Raw genomic sequence first — 24,503 nt, 5'->3', positions numbered from 1 at the left:
ATATCAGACCTCGCTTCAAAGCTTTGGCTTCAAACCATGATTAGGGAAGAACAGACTGTAACCGTCTTGTAGAAAGATTTTAAATCTGAGGAGGAAAAAGAGATGATCATTTCATCCACTAGACTGACAGACGCCCTCAATCCATCTTATCTTCCCTCCCACCTCAGCTCGGCTCCTCCCCCTCTTTTAGTCGTTTTCCGTTCACTTTGACCTGGAACAAGCCTGCAATTTCTGTCCCTCTTCCTGTGCGCTCACACTCTTGTCTCATATAATTTCCGCCTGTCAGATTTCATTCGGCGCCCGTGAGTTTGGTGTAGCCGGAGTCGCGGGGCGTTCCTAAGTTTGATGAGAGTCGACGCTCTCTTCGACGCACCTCTTCAAGGTGATGCATCACTCTCCCGAGTATGACTGCTCTCTCTTTCTGGAACAGTGTAATGGTAGCGGATGTGTGTGGTTTGTGAGGAACAGATGGAGCTGACAATGTGGGGCCTAAACGGCAAACACAGCAACTCTGTTACCCTCACTGCTGGGCGATGGGGCAGGTCCACCAGGAGCCGGTCCCACGTTTCAGCTGAGAAGCAGAGACGGCACAGAGACTGTCTGCTTTTGGCATTTAGAGTGCTTTATTCACTGGCTCTCAGACAAAGAAAGCAGCGCTCTGCCATTGTTCACATGCTCATTTATTAATGAAGCGCCGGAATGCAATCTGCTTTTTACCAGCGAGTCACACAAATGCAACAATCTCTGTAATGAGCTTCTTTTATGCCTTTAGCTTTTTGTTTGTTTTGAAATATTAAATAAAAAGACTGACAAGCCAGATCTGTTATTTTCTTGCATAATAAAGTTGGGAACAAGAAACACATTTCTGTTATAGATTCTCTATGCGTCCTTCAGGCAAAACTTCAATCTTTAGCTTCCAAGACCCACTAAAGCGACGTACACACCAGGCTTGTGTCGCACGTTCAAGAACCTGTTGAACGCTGCTTCTTGAACCCACTTATGGTGTTCACACTGGACTGTTGCCACCCATACCTAGCGCATGTACAGACAGTTGGAAGAAGCTTGGGGTGAAATGTCAAAGCGGTGCAAATCTGGTGAATCCCGCTACAGGCTTTTTCTTTCACAGCTCTATTCCGATATGTCACAAACTTGATGTCATAGAATTCCAGCCAGACACAAACCACAATTATTGATTTTCCTCCATGATCAATTTTCAAACGTTTGGTACTTCCCTAAATTAAAAAGGAGGCCACCCATACGTCACTACTAAATCTGACTCCCTGATTGGTCAAAGTTCAACCTGGTTTAACTTTAAACACGCGTTTGTATGTAGAGCCGGAAAACGGCTTGCTTAGCAACGCATAAAGGCAGAAGTTTTAAATGCGTGAGTCTGAAATGTGTGCAGACACGTGTCTAAATGGACTTTTTATTGAAACTGGTCACTTTAGTGCACGTAGCCGAGGCAGCTGTGAACGTAGCACAGGAACGTATTTGAATCGGGTTTTTGCTTCTCCATTTTCACCATGAGCACAAAGTAACAGTGCCTGATCTGCAGTGCAAAGGCTGGTTGTTTGACCAATGCTGTGTTGTCAGTGCTGACTAAGCAGTTTGGAGGCCCCAGGCCAACAATAACATGGACCCTCTGCAGCGGTTGCATTACAAAAAAAACTGTGGTTTTTATTTGATGTTTTCATCTCTGTCTGCATTGAACATGATATCGTTTTTAAAATAACATTTACAGGTTTTCTTTGTAAAATAATGGAATCGTTTGGTTGATAGATTTTTTTCTTTTTTAAACAACAAAATCAGATTTTGGTCTCTGGTTGTAACTTCAAACTTGGAGCATCAAACCACAAACAGCTGAATCCGTTTCTAGGCTGTTGCTCCCAGAAATGTTCTGCAGAGTCGTTCTAGTGTTTCTCTTTGTGAGATGATCAAGCTAGCAGCAGCTCACAAACATCTGCTGATTTGATCTGCAGACATTTTGCAGCTGGGATTTAGCTGAACTTTGTGTTGGAGCCAATTTCCTAAGGAGATGTTCAAATAAAACAGCTTTTGTTCAATATATTCTGTCATTTGTAATTTTTCTTAAGGAAAGTAAAATATTTTAATCAAATTTGATTTGATTAAAATCACATTTAGAATGAAAAAATCTGGACTTTTATTTTTTGGCCATATCTTCCAACTTTAAAAATAAACAATCAACAAATTATTTAAGATTGCTCTATTTTTTTAGAAATGCAAATGTTGCAGAATAATTTAGTCGAAGCCAGAGATTCAAAAATATGGATCAGCAACTATTGTTTCTTTCGAGCAACTTTGGTACCAATAATTTCTCCCAACTAAAGGAAAGTAAATTGCAAAATAAATCAATAAAAAATGAGTTTTTCTTTTCAAAACGAATCAAGGCATTTACATGTTGCATGAGGTTAACATCACTGACTGCAAAGTCAAGATAAACACCTCTTTTTCTTTTTGTAAATAGTTGCCACAAGGTTTCACAAGGATTGGAGAAAATGTGACCTTGCCTCATAAAGTCTTTCATCCATCCTTTTTTTATTATCCTAATTTTGATGTTTTTACTTCTGAGAAAGCAATTTTTTGCTTTGCAAAATTCCTTGAGAACATATTCTCATTTATAATGAATTTCCTGTCCAGTGGGAAAAAAAAAACTACCTGTATGAGTGATTGATTTAATGTCAGTGTGTTCACTGCTCATAGAAAAGCCTCAAAGCTCCCAATTAAAGTGTTTTCAAACCGCCATGCGCTCTATTCCGGGGGTGAATTTAAGGAGGAAATCTAAACATCACTTTTTCCTGCATTACAGGACAAAATGGCTTTTTAAGGACCTCACTGATGTTCCGCTCTGGAGCTGGTGCTCCCTGAAAGCATGTGGTTTGTCAATATCATCCTCATCTCTCAGCAGTAAATCACTGCCGAACCACTTGGCAGAGACAGTCTTGTAGCTGCATTTGACCCTGAGCCTCATCCTGTCTTTGCTCAGACTACCTGTTCTGTATTTCATTCCTCACGTCTGAATTTCAGGATGTCATTTTTTTCCGTGGAGTGGACCTCCACTGTTGTGTTTCTGGACACGCCTCAGCCATGGGGTGTCCCAGACTGTCAGTAATGCAGCAGGGGGACATGATGCATGCTGCAAACAAGGATTTAGGATTTAAGAAAACACTCAGGCAAAATTCTTAGCAATTAATGCATTTACACAGGTTCCTTCTCTTGACTAACTGTGATGCAAATTTTTTATCCTGACCTTCCCTTTCTTTAATTCCATATGACCATTTGTATCATATTCAGTACACATATTTGAGACCCCTATCTCATTAGCATGATCCAAACTTTCCTTAAAAAACATTGTGTATAACTTAATCCATCTTTTTTGCCACGCAGTTCATCATCATTCCACTAGGGGCAGTAGAAGGGCTGTTCTTGCTCATTTCAAAATGGCTGCCTTTATGAAATTTCTAAAACACTTTTGGCGGGAAAAGTTTAGCTAATTTTCTAACCTTTACTAGGAGAATAACTCATCTATTGTTATTAATTTTATTAAATTACTTGCTATATTGTGTTAAAAATGTAATGTTAAAAATTAAAACAGAGGGTAAAGAAGGTGTTTTTTCCTGAACACTCATGTCAATACTTTTACATCTTAAAGTAATATTGTTGTGAGCAAAAACTTACCAAAAATCCCAACGTATCATTATTGATACCATCTACACTGAAAAAACGGGAAAAGTGGGGTTGTTCAATTTACAAATACTAAACATGTTTGTTTAATATAAACAAATTATGTTTACCTTCGAAACATAATATAATCTTGAAAATCACACATAATTTTTTGCTGTGTTACTTTTATAAATTTAAATCATGTTGACAAAACATGAAATAGTTATGCTTGATCCTTTGCCCCTTAATTTTGGATAAGTAAACCCCATCGGTGAAGAAGAATTCCAGGAGGAGAAACATTGCAGTCAGCCATTTTAGAGAAGCTGCAAGCACCTGCTGGCCGGAGGAGCTTAAAAAAGGTAAATTAATTTAATCTAACAAATTGATTTAAGGAAATGAACGGCGTTCATTTATCATTACTGTTATTTTTTCACGGGGAAGAGCTTTGTAACCCACTTTTGTCGTAGTTATCAAAGTTAAGGCTCTGCGCGCCACTTTTGTCGCTGGCGGCCGCAGCCCTCTGACGGCAGGTAGGGGGAGGTGAGCGCGGTAAATTCTTTCACGTCGAAGACAGATTCAGCGGTAAACACGGTGATTTCAAACGATGTGCGGGGAAGAGTGGCGAGTAGTTATGCCGTAGGAATTCGCTTTCGACAAAGGGGCAGTGGGCGCTCGCGGGCACGGCGGTTTATTTTTTTCCCACAGGCGAAAACCTTTGCCATGGGGGTTCATCGTCACTAAGTGGATTTCTTTTTGCTAAATTCTGCGTTGAGACCGAAATTGAAGGAAAATGTGAGAAGCTATCATTACTATCATTATTTCGTTTTTCCATACCGTTCCACCATGAGCTAGTTTAAGGACGGCATTATTTGACCAGCAAACAGCACCGCACTTCTGACTCAGTCAGCTGTCAATCATTCTCCGGGCGCGTCTCGTGCACAGAATGCGTTCGGTTTGTCCAGTTTACATAGATCTTTGGTTTCAATCAGAGCTTTGTTTTCATTCTATGATGCTGAACATATTTTTCTATGGAGATTTTAGCTTTGAGAGTTTAAAATGGAGTGAAAATATTTATGTCCTTTTGGAACAAGTGTATAATGTGTAGTAAAAAGTTTACAGCCTTGGTTATAATAATGTCTGTAATACTACTTCACAGATTCCCCCTATTTGATAAATTAATATGGTGTGACGGGGTCCCGCCGAGAAAGGATGCAGAGGAGCCAAGGTGAGGAGGATCTGTTCTTTATTGCCGACACTGATGCTACACGCAGGGCCACGCAGCATACAGCACACACTGTCACTCCTCTCCTTCACCACCTGCAGTGCTCACCTTTAAGTGGGATGCCACGCCCACGGGGCGTTGCTCTCAATCCCAGCCAGGCGGCACCACAGGTGGTAATCATAGCATACAAAATACAAACAATAAAACCCGGTGTGGCCCCCCCTCGGCATCTGACGGTGCCACACCGTCACATATGGGAATCCTTTATGGGTGGGGGGATTAGCTACTCCCGATCTGCTAGTTTAGTTTTGCAGTTTCCATCTCAAAATTCGCGGGTTCTCATTAAGCGTGGTTTGAATCCTGTGGTGGGAGGGGGGTGTCAAATGTTCTTTCTGGTCTAATTTCTTCAGAATATTTTTGCAGCTATTGATTTCAAACCAATGCATGTTTAGTTAGTAAAATTACACAACAAAGCTGTGGAAGTGTCACTCTCTATATTTATTTCCTTATTTATTTACAGTGCTCCTCACACAACACTTCCAACTGCTCCTCCCTGATCATGCTGGGGTCCATGCTCCAGTCTTCACTGAGTCAGGTGGGTCCCCTTCACCATGCATTTACCATATATTATTGGAATTATTGTCTCCTGGATTGTCATCGAATCCTGAGGTAATCAAGATTACCAGCCCTACTCTTTACACACAACTTTTATGCAGAAAGATACATACATAATAAATAATGAAATTGATGATTGATCAGTTATCCTACTACCTCTGTTAACATGACACTAAGGATATAATGATTTTGTTAACCCAGTAACTATAACATTTATTGATGAGCCAAGGGTAAGAATTGTATTTTTCTGAAGTTTTCATGTGAATTTAAAATTTGTTGTCTCTTTGTATTTCAGACTGCTGACCTTCTCGCCAATATAAGCAAGTTCAGGGGTTGATTCAAAGTACAGGTGAGTTGTGTAATCTAGACGTTTTAACTAAACTTCAAATGTAAACTGTGCACACAAATATTTTCTGTGTTCTTTAGAATGAAGACCATGCAGCAATCCAGGAGGCAATCGAGGACACCACGGTGGGAATTTCCCTCCTAATGGAAAGTGGCGAGGAAGAGGACATTCTCATGGTCCACATCTCCCAGGCTGTGGTGGTCGACCGACCAAGTGTCAAGAGTGGCAGTTGCCAAGGCTTTTTTGACCTTATTTACAGCACAAATCTGATTACCATCCTCATCTCAGAAACACCTTTGAGGTAATTCAAAGAAAAACTGTAATAGAGTTGTAGGGCAAAGTTGTGTCTAAGGTTTCAGGCTTAAAGAGCCGACTCTTTTAATAAAAATGACCTTTAAAAAGTTTTTCCTAAGAAGGGATTCCAGCTGTCTGCTTTGGCTCTGTTATCTTCTGTTTAATAAAAATAGCAAGCCCAATTTATATTGATTTGTACTTTTTGCTACACTGTAAACATATTTTTCAAGTTTAGATAATAAAAAAGTTAAATCTGAAATTTGTGTTCAGTGTCATATGTTCATTGGACTGTAATAATGCTCAAGAAAGTATTTGCTTTAAATAATAATCTGCAATTGCAATTTTATTTTTCAATTTAAATTTTATTAAAATAATTTATAAATTAAAATGAACTATGTAGGTAATTTCAAAATAATAGTTTTGCTAAATTTTTATTGTCTTTTAAATTTTTGAAAAAATTATGGTAAATGACATAATAAAATCTTGTTTGTTTCTGTAAAATTATTAGGTGCAGAAACAAAGAAGCATTCATTACGGTAGAACATGATTTTATTATGTGCAATAATTATATTGGTTCAACATGATCTTTTTGCGCGCAACCGATGTCCATGATTTTTTTATGTCAATCCAACAGATCTTTTTTTTCAGTGTACATTCTGCCTTCATCGAAGGCAGAAAGCGTTTTGCAGTCACAGTTACTGTATTTTTCAGGGCTCTGAGTTGCTCTAGAGCAGGGGTCCCCAAATCCAGGCCTGGAGGGCCGGTGTCCTACATGTTTTCCAACTTACCTGCCATTGAAGCTCCTCATTGACTAAACACACCTGATCGAGGTAATTGGCAGCATATAAGGCAGGTTTTCTGGAGAACCAGTAGGACACCTAGACCCCTGGTCTGGAGTCTAAGTCACAGCAGCCAAAAATGTGTAATAAAGAAGAAGAAAATCAGACAGAAGTTGCACTTTTGGGAGAAAATGTATTTACCAAAATATGGGAACAAGACCAGACATTTCATTTTGAACAGGGAAATCATTCATTCATCTTCTATTCCGTTTAGTCCCTTTCGGGGTCACGGGGCTGCTGGAGCCTATCCCAGCCACTTGTGGGCGAAGGCAGGGGACGCCCTGGACAGGTGGCCAGTCTGTCGCAGGGTAAATCAGGGAAATCATTATAACAGAATGTTTGAATATAAATGGACTCTTCACTACTATAACATATTTAGCTTCATGAAACTCAGGAAGAATTGTCTAGTATATTAGCACAAGAAATGAACAATATTATCTATATATAAGCATAAAAACATGCCAACAAGTCCAATAAACACTGTATCACTTCAAATCACTAAATTCGATAAACACTTCCTCATTATTGCTTGGGTACAATTCCGCAGAGCCCGGAGGAAGACGGAGCGGCGACATTCTTCTGTGTTGCTGTCAGTGCCAAACACTGATACACCTACAGCTCTCTCTAGTGGTTGGTACTATTTTGCTGTTTTACCCCTTCCATTGACGTGTTCTCCCTACCATGACAAAGGTGGATAAAGGTGGAAAGATTTCATGTAATCCATGGACACCAGTGAAGATCACAAATCATTGAAGAAAAAAGGTTCAGAGCACTGTCTAGTGGGTCTAGATGACCCAACTCCCAATGTTAAAGTGCCTAGGATAGCACAAGGGATAAAAATATAATATAATTATATATAACTCACACCTGAGTTTATGCCACAACCCCAGCCAAACCATACGGAAAAAAACTAGACTTAATAATTGGTACTTTATTGATCCCACAATGGGGAAATTCTTCTCCACATTTGACCCATCCCCTGGGGGAGCGGTGAGCTGCAGCCTAACTGTGCTCGGGAGGCAGTAGCACTAAGGGCCTTGCCTAAGGAGCCTCACTGGGTGATGTTCATTGCTCAATTGCTATGGTAATTGACTCAGTTCCATTGTTTATTCACCTGCGGGAATCGAACCCTGGATTCCTGCGTGGGAGCTGCTCACCCTACCAACCAAGCCACCCAGCCGCTGACTTGGAATCTAGAGCAGGAATCTGAATTGCTTCCTTACCCCCACAGCTTTCCCTATCCCTACAATCATCCCTCCAAATGGAGAAATAATGAAAAAATTGTGTCTTCAAATTCAGACGTTACTTCCACACGATGACTAGTCGCTGGTCAGCTAAGTTCACACGTAGCTGCAGGTGCTTGGAAAATACATAACATTGGTTTTACAACTTGAAATAGTCCTGCAAAAACCCAAACCCATACTTACATTTAAGTCTAAACGTCAGTGCTTCAGAGCACACCCACGAGAAGAAATGCGTTTCTCCTCCGCCCACAAGCGCAACGCAGATCACCCTACAGGTGGAGGGATAGCCAGCTCTAAATCGCTACCACTCCTCCTTGAAACATCCACCACAGCTTACAATGCCCCTACAATTGGAGAAATAGGAGAGGGGGCACTAAAAAAATATGAACTGTAGCTGTTTTAACTTTTACCAAAGTGGATTTTGTCATTTTTATTCAACTCTTATGATTTTTCACATATTTTTAAAATGATTGCGTGAATATTACTAAATGCATTTAATATTTTGCAATAGTCAAGATATTAGAGATTATGCAATACAAGTGAGTAGAATAATAATATTTATCCTCGTGGGATTCCGTAGCTCATACTATATAAGCATGCTTTACAAAAATTACTCATTTTGGTTGCGTGTAACTGTTTGACACAAGGCTTTTAAGTATATCTATTGATTTTTTTTTGGGTGTAGGACAGCAATTCGGATTTGGCCTAAGTAATTATTGCTGATCATTTGAATCTTCTGTCAATTCTTTAATGTTATTGGGCTGGCACGGTTAAAGATTTCTCAAATGAGCACAGCTCTCACACGAGGGGTGAGGGAGACGGAGTCCATCAGAGTGAAAAACCCAACAGTGCACTGCTTTTAATAAACATCACTCAGGAGATGCGAAAAGAATCCAAAATCTGCTTCGAAAAGAGACTGAACAAAACCGAGAAGCTCTTTTTTCAGCTCCGAGCCCTAGAGTTTATCAACATGTCTCACATACCAATAATCCCACCACCACAAAGACATCTGTCCACTCATCCACCATTGTTTTATGCTGATTGAATGGCTTAATTAATTTTTCAATCAGGAATGAGAAATGAAGGGTTCAGGCGATGTTGACAGCAAGAGCGATGCTCGCACTCAGAGACCTGTTTTTTTGGCTCTGCTTTTTTACGGCTGCATTGCCGCTCCGCTGCTCCGCCTCTTACATGACTTCATCTTTGATGTCACCCCAGCTTGTTCACTCGCATGTAAATCAAAGGCTCATTTAACTGAACGGGGGGGTAGGAGAAAAGGATGATTTCTGAAGCAAAAAAAAAAAAAACGATGGAAAGAAATGATGATTGATGGCAAAACATCCAGCCACTTCTCTCTTTGTCTCTGAGTGATCGGGATGTGAAGGCTTGAGATATAGAAAGTGATTTGGAATAAAAAATAAAAATATTTCCACTTCATGAAGAAATCCAGATACATATGAGCAGAGCTGATACCAAGTCATTGTTTTGCGAATCACAAGTAGGTCTCAAGTCATGCAGCCTAAAATAGGAGAGCCAATCTCATAGATAATGCTCATTATTTTTTTTGATTATCACTGATATCTCTATATACATTCAACAGACCCCAAACATTCATCCAACTCTGTTACCATAAGGGATGTTGCCACAAGAAAAGGGCAGACGGCTGGTTCCAATTGCAGCTGGTTTATTATCACAGCCAAAAGTCCACCAAGCTAAATCAGGGTGAGGCAGGCGAGAGTCAATCACAAGCATGAGATCAAAGGAGATGTAACAGGAGTAGTCAGGATCCAGGCGAGAGTCGGGGCAGGCAGCAGGCAAACAGAGTCAGAGCCAAAACAGGGTCAGGAGACAACAATGTTGGGAGACAACAGGGTCAGGAGACAGAAGATCAGGTCCAGGTATAACGCTTGGTAATGCAGGCAGAGGGGCACAAACAATTCTTCACACTTAGTGAGTATCATGTACATTGAGAGTGCTGTGAGTGATTGCAAATGAAAGTCAGGCTTGTGGCAATCAGAAACGGTGCGCCGGGGTTGGTGGGAGATGAAGTACCTTTAGAACTCCGGAGACGATTCCCGCCGGTGACCAGAGGGGGATACAGAGGTCAGAACTCTGACAGATGTGAGCGACCTTGGGAGCATTTCAGGCAGACTACTCCAGCAGTGCTTTTACTTCAGTTACTCCTCCGGTTCAGTTTAATCAACTCACCTGTTCAGCGTCCTATTTAAGGCCAGGTGCGGTCCAATCCTCTTCTTCCTTTTCCGCGAGCTCTGCGTTTGTCAACGGTTCTCCATGCTCGTTGTTCTCCTTCTTGCTTTCTCAGCGTCATATGTCTTCCCCCCGTTCTTTTTCAGATTTGATGGTTCCCCTTCTTCGGATGAGGGGGCGTCCGTCCCCCCCGTCTGCCCCTCCTTTTTCGGCACTTTCGGAAGCGTTGCAGCTCCCACATCTTTCTGCGCAGCAGCAGCCCGTGTCTCCGGCGTGCATCTGCAGGGGTGCGTCCTGCGGTGTTCAGGTTGTCAGTGGTGCTCAATCGAGTGATGTCAGGGCCTCCCTGATTTCAAGTACAAAGCATCAAATCCAGCTCAGGTGCCGTCCATTGCTACACGAGATGTCGACTTTCCTCATCTACGAATGTCCTTGGTCCCTGGATACACTTCTATTCGCCTGCTCCTCCATGGCCTTCTAAAGGTGCATCTCTCGGGAAATGACTAAAGGTTACTTCTCTCTTACCATTGGTGCATAAAAATTTTTGGTGTTAAGATTACGTGCAGGTTCCATATTTCACTGTCGATTCTCTGTTAGAATCAGTGCTTCTGATGGCTTTCTATGGTGCGATGAATACACAAATAGAACCTTCTCTTTAAACTCACTACTTGATTTCACTTTCTCAGATTTGTTCTTTAAAAGCACCTTTATTCCTTTTATCTCAAGCATTCTAAAGCTGATCAGTTCTACTAAGATATTTATATTTATTGCCAAGACTAATACTGCTTTTGTCTTTATCTATGCATCGCTTCCTGAGCCTTCGACCCCCTACTCCCCGGTCAGCACTCAGTTTCTGGTGAATGACGTAAAACCCTAGACAAAGTTGGCTTGCTTCAAGTTCCACAGTCTCTGCTCGTCCTGCAGCTTCCCTGCAGATCGTTGCCCCTGCACTCCTTGATCTGGAGCTGCAACGACGACTGCACTCCACGTACCTATTTCTGCTCTGGAAGTGATGGGGCGGTGGACCTCCTCCGAGTTCTATAGAGACTTCAGACTTAAATCAACCAATATGTTAGCAGCAGAAGGAAAATAATTTCTTGGATTATGGATGTTTGAACACTATATTTTGCCAGGTGGAAGTCTCAAATTTAGGATGTTCTTAAGCTCGTATCATATTATGCCAGTGGAAGCGTCGGATTTTGGATGTTAAGCTTCGTGTCGTCTTACAGGTTTGGTTCATGGCGGTTTCAATTTATAGTTCCCTACAGCGTCTTTGCAGATATTGGCTCCATGTTCAATTTGCCTGGCTCTCTTTCTCTTTTATCTAGATAGGGTGTTCTCTTCGTGGCGCTGTACTTGAACGGGAGCGGCCCAACGGTCAAAGGTGCCGGGTCACACATAGCAGTCATACTTGTAAGTCTGAATAGAGAAGGCCTCCGATGCACACTTCATCTGACTTTACACACTTATTTTACATTCACATTCTTTTCAACCTTGATGATCAGACAGACTCTCTTCTCTGAGCTTCATTGTTTTGTTCACTTGTTCCATGGTCTGATACCGGATTCTGTGGAAAGCTACACCGCTAAAGACGAGCTTTAGCTGGTATTTTAGTTGGAACTGAGAGACTTTGTGAGCAGATCAGAACAAGGAAGTGAAGACTTTAACCACTTCTGTTTGGTCATACTGATGACGTGTGATTAAGCCTCCAAGAATGATTGGTGGAGACAGTTAAAGGGGCGGGACTTTTCCTAATACAGCTGTAGCTACGGCTAAATCGTGGTATCGTCATTCTTATCAAAATGTCTTTAATAGAATCAAATAAACATAAAGAAAAAAGTATTTTATGATCTTTCATATTCCTAACTACTCAGTGTTTTATCAGGGCCTGTTTGGATGAACACAGAGCTGATATCCTGGAGATGGAAAATGTTTTTAGATCAGTGAATGAGGGCAATTTCCCACGGCACACCTGACCACTGGTTGAAAAACACTGCATTAGATCATTCAACGTATTAGCTCCACTCCTGCTGCAAAATCCACTTTTCGCCACTACATCCGTGTCTCCGTGACCCACATTAGTTCAGGAGGGGAAACATTAAATCAAACTAGAAGATCTTTTTAATATTTGCTCTGGCTGGCAGGCGCTCCGCCCGGATCCCGGGATAGTGAGCTGCTATGCCGGGATCCGGCAGAACGACTAAAATAGCAAGTACAAATCCATGCAGTAAACTTTCCATGTTTAAAAAGTATTCACAATAAAAATGTATCAAATCCCACACCCTCTTTCTATGTAAATTAAAAAAGGTTAATGAAGTTGCTCTGTATTTAAAAAACAAGTAAACATTTTCATCATGAACAAAACAATTGAAAAAATTCATTTTCTCACAGATTTCTCTACCCATACATTTATGCACACAAACAATAATCCAGCCACTTCATTTAAAATTATATTAAGTGAATGCATACGCATACTAACAATGAATTGATAAAATGTTCAAATTATTGTAAATGAATAATTTTATCTAAAAACAATTAATATGCTGCAACAATTATGTATGAATTCTTATCTGTGTGCATTTCCACCTTAAATAGCCCCCTCCAGTGATAATCAATCAGTTCTTCTCCCTATAGAAAATTTGAGAGGTTCTACAGATCAAGTGTATTTACCTGTAAGGAGAAAGTTCTGGTTTGTGATGTGTAAGCTGGTTCAGCCCTCGGCCCCACACTCTCCTGAGTTCAGAAACAGCTGCTGCTGGCTGAACACCTTCACAGTTTACCCAGGATCCTCTCTTCCCTCAGAGGAAACAGCAGCTGCAACTTCATGGAATATTCATGCTGCAGGTCTTTCATAATCATCCTCCCAAACTGCAGTGTGCTCATGTTGAATCCGGGTTCAGACACACTTAGACATGCGTGTTTCCATTAAGTGAAAAAAAAAACTGGGTTCTGAGATGGTATGGGAAAATGGTTTCTGACATTTTTTAAAGCTCCTCTACCAGACACTTGAGGGTCCTGCAGTATCTTAGCTGTTCCTAGAACTGTTCTATTCTGGACTGAGGTCTTTCCAGGTATCTGTTGTAGCCACTCCTCCAGCTTGGGGGTTACTGCCCTGAGTGCTCCAATTACCACAGGCACCACTGTCACCTTCACTTTCCAGGCTTTCTCCAGTTCTTCTCTGAGTCCCTGGTATTTCTCCAGTTTCTCATGTTCCTTCTTCCTGATGTTCCCATCGCTTGGCACTGCCACATCCACCACAACGGCTTTCCTCTGTTCTTTATCCACCACTACAATGTCTGGTTGGTTCGCCATTACCATCCTATCAGTCTGGATCTGGAAGTCACACAGAATCTTTGCCCTCTCATTCTCTACCACCTTCAGAGGTGTTTCCCATTTTGACCTTGGGGTTTCCAGTCCATATTCTGCACACATGTTCCTGTATATTATTCCAGCCACTTGATTGTGGCTGGAATAATATACAGGAACATGTGGTGTGGTAGGTCTACACTTGTGGTGTGGTAGGTCTACACTTTGGGTCTTGTCTGGTGTCGTAGGTCTACATCTTGTGTCTTGTCTGGTGTGGTAGATCTGTACCTTGGGTCTTGTCTGGTGTGGTAGATCTACATCTTGGGTCTTGTCTGGTGTGGTAGATCTGAGCCTCTATTGCTCTGGTGCTCAGGGCTTGTTCCTGAGCTGCCAGGATTAGAGCTTCAGTACTGTCCTGTAGGCCAGCCCTTTCTAGCCATTGGTAGGACTTCTTGATATCAGCCACTTCAGTTATGGTCCGGTGGTACATCCCATGCAGGGGTTTGTCCTCCCATGAGGATCTGTCCTCCATCATCACATCCTTATGTATTCACTAACCACATTGTGGGTCTTGTTCTTGACATATTTATGGATGTTTCATCCTGGATGGTGGCTCTCTCACTAACTAGTCCTCGGCCTCCTTTGCAGCTTTAGGGATATACAGTTTCAGGGAGCAGTATGGTGGTCATGTATGGTGAGGAGCTTGTTTCAACATCTGTGGTTTGCATCTCTTCCTTTGGCCACTGTATGACTATTATTATGAACATATATAAGTTGTTACAGCTGTAAAAATGTGATTGTCACCCACTCTCTCTCTTTCTCCTTTTCTTGTTGGAGCTGTTACAGATGTTATTTTAAGTGGCATGTTGGAGGAACCTAGAGTGAAACACTTGCAAAATGACTGAAAATTAAGTGTACAAGATTAGCTACCAGAATCCAATCTGCTCTCAGCTCGAGTGATATTGTAAAGTTGACGAAGCCTGGGAATTGGTGACAGTCCAATTAAGCGCATTTGCATATCGGGAGGCTTGAATTATTGTCAGCCACTGGGGCATAAAATGGAGGTGGAACTCAGAAAGAGATAGTAGTGATCTTTACTCTGTAGGGGAGCGTGTTTAGAGCCTCCTGCATGAGAAACTGCACAATCTTTGCAACGTAACATTGTCTTCCTTTCTCTTTCTGTTTTTGTGCATTTGTATAATTTTTGAACAAATGCCCAAAAATCTGAACAAATTCGATCAATTTGACTCCTGCGTTACTAGCAGCTCCTTCACCTTTGTTGTATTTTGAATGGGATAAAAAATCACATATGCGTCTTTTGGTTGATGAGCTGGATAGTTTTAAAAGTGTTAAAACACATAAAATGCTAAATTTAAAAAAGAGTTAAGCGTTTTCTGAACTGCTTTATTTTTCTTTCACTGTTCTCATATTTGCCTATAGTGAGTGTGTGAGTGTGGTTTTGTGTCTCTAAAGCCAACAAAAGATGCAGCTTGAGTAAAAGCTTCTTATCAGTGTGATGCATACAAAGAAATACCTGCAGGCTGGATTCACAGACCACTGAAGACCAGCTTTTCTATTTGTTTTTGTTTTGTTTGCCTCTGTTTGCATTAAAATACACAGTTTATCTGTTTTTTTTTAAATATTCCAACTAAGTGATATAATTTTGAATCCCATTTTGACTCCTCTATAGCATTAGGAATGTTTAAATTCTCTGTTGCAGCACCATTTTGCTAGTGGATAATGTCAATGTTTACATGAAATGAGGCCTGGCTGCTCCTAAAAATCTCAGTGCAGATGTTACAACAGTGACTTCTACTGTCAGCCATTTCTGTCCACTGTGACTCATGGGTTACTCCAGCTTGCATCATCAAAGGTGAAGAGAAGTCCAAGGTGAAGGGACCTCACACACTTCAGTTCACACACAGATGTTCACTTTCCTTCTCTTCATTATGTCTTCCATTTTTTTCATGTTTTTCTAACTTAAACTTTATACTACGTTTTTTTTTTAAAGTTTATACTCATAATTCAAAATAAATTTTCAGTGCTGCAAATCCCTTGAATCTTGACATTCCTAAACAGTCATTTAAAGGTCCCAGCTCCTCATCAGAAACCTCAGAACTGTCAGCGTCTGCACTGGGCTGGCTGTTTTGTACCAGGTCAGGTGCCATTATATGAAAGAAATCCAAAATCCAAAACCTGTTACAGGAAAGTACCCGAAGTCGAACCATTTAACATCAAATTTGAAAGATAAAAGAATACATCACATCCGTCCATCTTCTTTCACTCATCTGGAGCGGGACATTCTCTGCAAACGCAATCATAGTTGGCAAATACTGAGAGGTGGTCACTGCTGTCAGTCATCAGTAATCCGCTTTCTATTCTGTTTCTAGGCAGTTTGTGAAGATTTTATCTATCAAGATTGCGCTTTTTGTTGTTATTGTGCTGGGTTTGTTGATGAATGCAGATAGGCTTAAACTGTACCTTGTATGCGTGAAATCTTCTGTCTTAGTGTGATTGTTTGGGTTCAACTAATCTATGTCAAAGTCAGCATAAAGAAATATGACCTTTTATGAGAACATAGCATTTCAATAGCATTTGTGAAAGTTTTCATGTCTGATGCAGGGGCTATGACTATGATGTTACTCTGTTTCTCCATTCTAATCTCTATTGATATGTATTCCATAACATCATTAATACAGGCAGACATTGTCTCCACAACTTTGTGTTTAAGACTGTTGTGTATGTAAAGAGCCCCCCCCCCCCCCCCCCCCCCCCCCCGGCCTTGCTTATCTTTCCTGTACTTATAGTAACCTTTTTCTTCCTTTAGCCAGGTTTCTGATATTGCAATTATTTTGAAAGGTTTGTGAAGTTGGTGCAGGTATTCTTCACTGGTTTGGTGATTCGCATATAAGCTTCTGCTGTTAAAATGTATGATTGAGAGTTTGTGATTAGGATTTGGATGTCTATTGTATTCTTCCTCTATATAATAACTGCAGTCAAAGAAATTGATATTTGGGTCAATGTCTACGTCCATTGTTGTGTATTTTCTAAATTCTTGTTAGATATTTGTGCGCGGCGGACTACACTGTTGTCGTTTTCTATCAAAATGTATCCAGTTCTTTCATTTATTTGATGCGATGACTTTTGCCTGTTCAGGTGGGCCGTTTAGTTTGATCAAAACTTTGCAGTTTGTTGTCCAACGTCAATTGTATTTTTTTTTCTTTTCAGTACAATGTCAGAATTTTTCTTGCTTATTTGTTCATTCAAGTAGACGTTTGTTCCTCTTAGTTTCCTTCCTTGCTTTAGGAGAGCATTTTTATGAATACTATTTGAAAACCGCATTATTACTGCTGAGGGTTTTTTTTTTTTTTTCCTTGGTAGGGGATGGCAGGCTTCAATTTCATTGCTGTTGAAGCCGATGCCCTTTTTATTTAGCAATTCTACGACTTGTTGTTCCACTGATCCTTGCTCTGCCTGTCTTTCTGTTTCTATCCCATCATCTGCCGGTTTAACTGCCCTGGCATAGGAAGACGGTTTGATAGCAAGACCACTAATAACGACATCATTTATGCGTGAATACTGTTTGAGATTCGACACTCGACCTTTAAACTGCAATCTCTGAATCTGTTTTTATTTTTTTGTTACCTGTTCAATTAAGTCCACAATTAGCTGTTGTTTTTTTTAGATGCAATTTCTTCATACTTACAGTTAAACGGTTTTTAAAGCCTTGTTCTTCTTCAGTCATTGCTGCTTTGTTTGCCGTTTTTGGGTGGCATTGTAACTGATTACCTGCTGCAGCTGTTTTCTTCTGCAGGCTGTCGACCTTGTTTGGCGGTTAGCCTGCATTGGCTAGCTTTGGTGTCAGTGCTCGCCACTCGCCGGAGTTTGGTGATAGCCTGAAATGCTCGCCGGTTGGGAGGCCGTGTCTCGTCGGTTAGCCAAGATGGCTTAGCTAATGCTTGTCGCGTTGTAAGAGGCCTCTCAATGGGGTTAGGTGGATGACGCTACTCTCCGGTTTGGTTGGTGGTCAAAATATACCCAAATAGCTCCAAATCAAAGTTTCCAACTGTTAAAGTTTTTTTTTGTTGTTGTCAGGATATTAGAAATTAGTAAGTCCATTTTCTCAGGAGTTGGCACAACCAGGTAGAAGTCTGGTCTAGAATATTAGGCACAAATAAGAATTAGTTTCAACAAAAATTGTAAAGAAATCTAGCTTGTAACAGTCAAAAAAGAAGAGTGGATGAACATGGGTGATCAGCAGTGACGTAACCTTTTCTTCAGCTGAAGGGAGCTCGTGCTCAGTCAGATATGGCTGGAACTGCCAGATGCTGAAACAAGAAGCATTGAGAAATTGCAAAAAGGAGAAACTCTTGGACTGAAAGTCATATTGCCCTGAAAAAAAAACCCACAGGCTTTGAAGAGAAAGAGAATATTTAGTGTTTTTTCACTGGGAAAAGGAAGTAGCATCTCAAGTTAATGCCTCACTGTTGTTTTTGCAGTGACCTTTCCATTCACAACATCCCATTTTATGCAGAAATGAACCATTAGGGAGATTTCCTTTCTTCGAAAGCATTTAGATTGCTTTTTTCCAATAAAACTAATATTGTTCTCCTTTTAAGGTCAGTCTGAAGCCTTTTTGCTTGGACTTTCATCACAAAACAGAGGCTCATGAAAATGGCTCAGTGTGACTGCGGATTTTAAAGGAATCAGCCCTAATGTTTCTGTCAGCAGTTCCCAAACATGGCTGATCTGGTGCAACACTTTCAGAAATTGATTGACAGTCTGTCACCCAGTCATTTAACAGATTTTAAGTTGATTGAATTTAATTGCAGTTTCAAAAAAAGTGTTTTTTAATGTTTTTTTGTTTAAAAATTTGCAAGCGTATTTTCCACACTTCAAAGCAAAAAGGCAAAATAAAAAAACGACAGTGCGCCTTATAATCCAGAGCGGCTTACATGTGGATTCTTTTTTTTTACGTGTTGCAAACAAGGTTGGAAGTGACAGGTATTGTGAAAATGCTAACATGTAGCATGAACAGAGTTAATAAATCGGACTGATGGACTTATCTTTGACTCTTTTGTCTCGCCTCATGACATAAGTTGAAAATAGACCATTCGTTGACAGTGCCCCTTATAGTGTCAAAAACATGGTAGCTAAAGCATAAACAGACAAAAATGAAAGCTGACGAGCACACTGCCATCTTCTTTGCAGTGTTGATGGAACTCTATTGAGAGACACTTGGCTTTCTTGGGAACTTTCAGCAGCTCTACAGGAGCTAATCTTGAACACTTTGGTTGATCACATCACGCTTAATTAAATTTTGGCAGTTTGTTTGCTTTTAAAAAAAAATCCCATTAAACTCGAACCGCTCGTCACATTTCTCATGTTTCATGTCTTTCTTTCCTGCTTTAGTCCTTGTCTGCTTCTGTTTGTGTCAAGAGGATGAAGATAAACACTTGAGCCTGTCTTTTCTTCACCTGAACACTTTACCTGGTTTCCAGCTTCTTATGGTTCCCATCGGTTTGTCATTTCAGTTCGACAGCTCCAGGAAAGGCGTGCATGGCTGAGAGGATTTCTCCAAGTCTGTGCCGGAGTGCATTCAAAATAAAAAAATAAAGCAAAGGAATGAAGCATAAAAATGAAAGCAGAGGTGAAGCACTCAGCTGTCAGCCGAGGCTGTTCTGTAATAAACTACATTAATGCTGATAGGCAGGCCTGCGCTGCACGGAGGACACATATGGAATTAGGATTGCTTTCATCTTCATAGGCAGTACAGCATGTGCAGCTCCACCTGCTTTTAGCTTTGTGCCCATCTTCTCCCAGAAACCCCAGCGGCCCCGCACAGGGGCACGGGAAGAGACTGTCTGAACAGATAGGGAGGGACACAAATTGTTGTCCGCCTGGGTGTAGTTAGAAAGTGATTCATTACTCATGCATTCAGTTCACAGGCCTAAAGGGAGTGAAAGCAGGATATCACCTGCGATGGGCCACAAGGCACTGCTCTGAAATGAGCCATCCCTTTTATTTGGGGAGAGCTAAGAGCCGTAGAGGAGGATTCAGGCCGTAAAAGCCTGTGATTAAATGCACAAGATCAAATCCTCAGTTACTTGGCGATTGCATTTAAAGAGCTGGCCACCCACTTAATGAAAAAAAGAAGATTTAATGGTCTAAAGCTAAAACAAGTAGCCATAAATACTTAGCTGTTTACCCGTTATTAAGGAACCAACACATCAGATGATCCTCTGCAACATAATGACCTTTTAAAAACCATCCATGTAAAGTTCAGTGATTTGTACAATGGGTAGAAACCAGCAAAATGTAACATTTGGAAAAGACCCTTTCCATGCCAGTCTGTTGATAAACTCTGACTTCTATGAAGCTTCTTTGAGAAGATTTGAACAGCAAAACAAACTTTTCATGGAATTACTTTGCTACATCCCATTTCACCTTTGACTGCATTGCTTATAACTGAAGAAAAAAATGTAACGTTGACGTACGTCCAAACAGGTGGCGGACAAGAATTTGAACTGCAAATCAGGTTTGGTGTGAACACACCTTTACTTTATATGACACAGAAGGAATATAGGAGTATGTAGAGATTTACGAAGAGAAAAGGAGCAAACAGGAGGATGAGCAAACAGGAGTTCCGGGTGGTTTTGCGCCCCACCACCACCCGGAACTCCTGGGTGGTGGTGGGGTGCTCGTCTGGGGCTGTGGGCGTCCTTCTCCGGTGGGGCCCTGCGTTGGGTTCTCCCGGCGCGGCGGGGGGGCTGCTTTCCTGATTGGGCTGGGGCGGCGCTCTCTTTCCCTCCGTGCCTCCCTGGCCTCTGGCTCTGGGGGCCTTGCGGCGGCCCTGCTGGCCCTGGCCTGGGTGGCGGGCTTGGTCGCCCGGGCGGCGGTTGTTCCCTGCCGGTTCCCGTGTGGCGTTGGGGGGATTCCGGCTGCCGCTGCTGCTGCGGTGGGGGTCTTGGTGTGGGGATGGCTGGGCACTCTCCCTCCTTCTTGTCACGTTCCACCATCCATTTTAGAAGAACATAAACACTCACCTGAGCACAGGTGTTAGCTCACCTTTGCACTAACAGTTTGCATGATTGAATGACTCAAAGATTTCACACTAGTTGGTTTTAAGGCATAAGTATGCATGTGAACACTATCTGTTTTGTGTACATGTCGACAGGTGGACATTTTTGCAGCTAGCAGGTGTGTTTATAACATTTGAGTGTGTGTGTGAACAGGCCCCGCCCTTTTTGTACTACATTTGAACCTTACCATAATGATTAACAACCAGTAAACTTGTTGCTTTATGCTGCTTCATGGTCTTACCCCCCTTCCCCTCCTATTATCACCCTCCTACCCCCCCTCTCTCTGACATCCCTCTCTCTTCTTCCCCTCTTTCCTTTTCCGTCCGGTCCAACACCAAAGATTTTCAGACATGATTGAAATTAATAAAGTTTGGCCTCAATTACAAAAGGGGTTTATTCAGACATACCTTTGGTTTGTCAGAAGATTAATAACCGCTCTTGTTAAAGCAAAATATGTCCAACACAAGAGGCCCTCAGCTCTCATCTGCCTGCCTAGCTGTTGGACAGGACAAGTAAAAAAAAAAAAAAAAAAAGAAAGAAAGGTTTAAGAAGTTCTCCTTTCTTAGAGATTTTGTTGACATTTGATGTCTAAGTTGCCCAGCAGATACATGGAGAATGGAGTTAAAATGTCATGCCAACAAATGAAGGGCATAAAGTAGCTGAGAAGAGCAGAGCTCATTTTATTACCAGGCCACTTGTTTGAAAAATGTTTTTTAACTCCAAGCTACATTGTTGAAATGTTTTTGTTTGTTTTTATTTTTGCTCTGCAACATTTAAAAACTGGAGCAGTTACTTTGAAAAGACAATATTTCAATGAGGTCATGAGTCACATGAAGAAAGGAAGAAACATTTAGACCTTACTCGTAGCTTTACTTGCCTGGAGTGAGACATCATATAGTTAATCCATTAGAAAGCATACAATGATTAGTAAGCAAACAGAAAACAACACTAGATAAAAACAATAGTCAAACACTGCACTTCCTTAAATTGTGCGCTCGTTAAAAACACTGGAATAGTCTTATGGGCTCTCCGAGGAGATAAAGCATTTTTTTTCTGAGTTGGACTATTTTTAATTGGAACATCTTCAATTTATAAGGCATGAGTCTCAGTTATTTGGTAATGTGACTAACTGAAGCCATGGCAACTAAAATAAATATTAGCTGAGGCCTTCATAATGTAATTTATTGTTTAGTTGTATGAAAAACCTGTTGAGTCTCCTCATTATTCATGCGTGTACTTTCAGGTCCGTCTCCACAGAGCTCGCTCTTTCCCATACAAACTCATGAGAACATGTTGGCAATCATCTGGCAGCCGCATTCACAGTCTTTTATTTAGTTTCAGCTACAGTCTGGTTGATTGTGAAGGTGAACATGCAGTGGATGGGTTGTCATTGGGGGGTTTGAGTGCTGGCCTTTTGTGGGTCTTGGTCCGTAAACGTCTGTTGGCCGTGGATGCCCACAGTCAAAGAATTGCAGTGCAGCAGAATTTCTCTATCGTCATCCAGGGCGCTTTATTTTAGCTTCCCCTAGTCCTGACTATCACTCATTCAAGACTAATGACCCAATAACGGGACACTCACACACTTCTCCCATCCACAAAAAGTGATTCATTAGCAATCATTTATTCCCCAGTGGGAGTTTGTGTTAATTATGATCAATACAGTCCAGTAGGCAATGTCTCATAAGCAAGCACGTGTGCATCTTCCTTTGCGTTCATGTGAGCCTCTGTGCATGTGTGTGGAAAGCCCCTTGGTGATAAGAACAGGCTTTGCACCTCCATGATGGATGGTGTGAGAGTTTCAGCTATCAGCAGTGTTTTACAGGCTGGGAGTGAGCTTCTTTTTCTGACCTGACCTGGTGACAGACAGCCTGGAGCCAAACAAGCAGCCAGCAGGCCTGGACACAGCTGGACAGGCAGCACCTTTATAGTGTTAATGATAAAGCTGGGCTTCATCCGGCCACTGTATAGATGGTCCAGACATGAATGCTATTGAGGACTGAAAAGCTGAAAAAACGTTTTAGCATGGGTGTCGGTCAGATTTAAGAAAGAAAGGAACTTCAGAAGACTGCTCCAGAGCTCGTGCATTAAGATATTCTTTCTGCAATAACAAAGGATCAGGTGACTGTAAAACATTCAAACATTTGTTGCAGCTTTGCAAGTTATTTGAGGCAAACTATGTAGACTTTACAGTCAATTGGAAAAACAACTTGCGAAGCAAAAAAAAATAAATACTGGGCAGCAGAACAAAAAACATTTGTGATTTATTTAACATCAGAAGCAAAAAGATAGTGCAGCAGGGTTGATGGTTAAAGACCCATTTCAATGGAAATCGTGTTTTTAACATGCTTGAAAAAGATCCTATTTGTGACATAAGTCCCCCGCTCTGCTCCTTTCTGATCATCCACTGTCAGACCAACAGATCCATGAACGTCTCTGTTTTCCTGGTCTGAGCTGGAATCTGGATCAGAACTGGACGGATGGATTGCTCCAATATTTTCACGGTTTTAGGTTCTTTGCCTTTGTGTTCTAGTTGTTATTTGTTGTGTGGCGTTTTGAGTTAAATTCCTGTTTTATTTTGTAGGTCTTCCTGTTGTGTACTTTGGTTTTGAGTTTTACTTTGGTCCCCATCTTTCCTGATTGGTTTCACCTGTGTCTCGGCTGTCCTGTATGTATTTAAGTCTTGTCATTCCCTTCCTCCTGATCTCCTCCATAGTATTAGGGCTCCCCGTTCATGTTTTTGGTTTTGTTTATTAAAGCACCTATTCCCCTGTAACCTCCTGCCTCCTCATCCTCTCTGCGCATGGGTACATAAGGTTGTAAGGTTGTAAGGTAGCAGGGTAGCTTTTAAAAAAAAGAACTCTTAGCAGCTTGAAGGGAAGGGGGGCAGGGTCACACCAAAATGATGGTCCCGCCTACAACTCAGAGGTGAATTTCTATGAAGGAGTGCCTTTATAAAACCCATTTTAAGGTCCTGGAGTGGCCTAGCCAGTCTCCAGATCTTAACCCCATTGAATATCTTTGGAGGAAGTTGAAAGTCTCTGTTGCCCAGCAACAGCCCCAAAACATCACTGCTCTAGAGGAGATCTGCATGGAGGAATGGGCCAAAATACCAGCAACAGTTTGGGAAAACCTTGTAAAGACTTAAAGCAAACGTTTGACTGCTGTCATACCAACAAAGGGTAAATAACAACGTTTTGAGATGAACTTTTGTAATTGACCAAATACTTATTTGCCACCATAATTTACAAATAAATTCTTTAAAAATCAGACAATGTGATTTTCTGGATTTCTTTCTCATTTTATCTCTCATAGTTGAGGTTTACCTATGATAAACATGTCAGGCCTCTGTCATATTTTTAAGTGGGAGAACCATCCTTCCATTGGTGGCTGACTGAATACTTTTTTGCCCCACTGTATATGTTTTTGTTGGTTTTTATATTGCCTTTTCAACTCTGTGTATGAATGTGGCCGGCACATGTTCCCCATCCATGTGTGACCTTCACCCACCTTCCTCAATCTGCTGGGATTTATTGGCTTCAAATCCACAGTCGGGTCATACCAAACACCAAAAATTGGACCTAATACCTGTCTGCTCGACAGTCAGTATAAAGATTTGGATGGGGGGGCGATAAACCACATCTTTCCCCCCCTAACAGCAGCGTCCTT

The 24,503-nt window shown here is 41.3% G+C and overlaps 1 protein-coding gene and 1 long non-coding RNA gene across 2 annotated transcripts in view; both read left to right on the top strand.

Annotated features, from left to right (window-relative positions):
- The window catches only part of LOC101159373 (calsyntenin-2), a 404,380-nt gene that overhangs the window by 151,463 nt on the left and 228,414 nt on the right, over positions 1 to 24,503 (top strand). The window lies entirely within an intron of this gene.
- LOC110016272 (uncharacterized) lies at positions 3,918 to 6,417 on the top strand. The gene is made up of 5 exons (XR_002874420.2): positions 3,918 to 4,040; positions 4,838 to 4,906; positions 5,424 to 5,498; positions 5,814 to 5,867; positions 5,945 to 6,417. It is a non-coding gene; the product is annotated as an uncharacterized LOC110016272 (long non-coding RNA).

Source organism: Oryzias latipes, chromosome 13 (assembly GCF_053564925.1).
Source record: "Oryzias latipes strain Hd-rR chromosome 13, Olatipes_Hd-rR_3.1".
In the NCBI taxonomy this organism is placed as follows: domain Eukaryota; kingdom Metazoa; phylum Chordata; class Actinopteri; order Beloniformes; family Adrianichthyidae; genus Oryzias; species Oryzias latipes.
The sequence above is the reverse complement of the archived record's forward strand: the minus strand, read 5'-3'. Positions and strand labels throughout refer to the sequence as shown.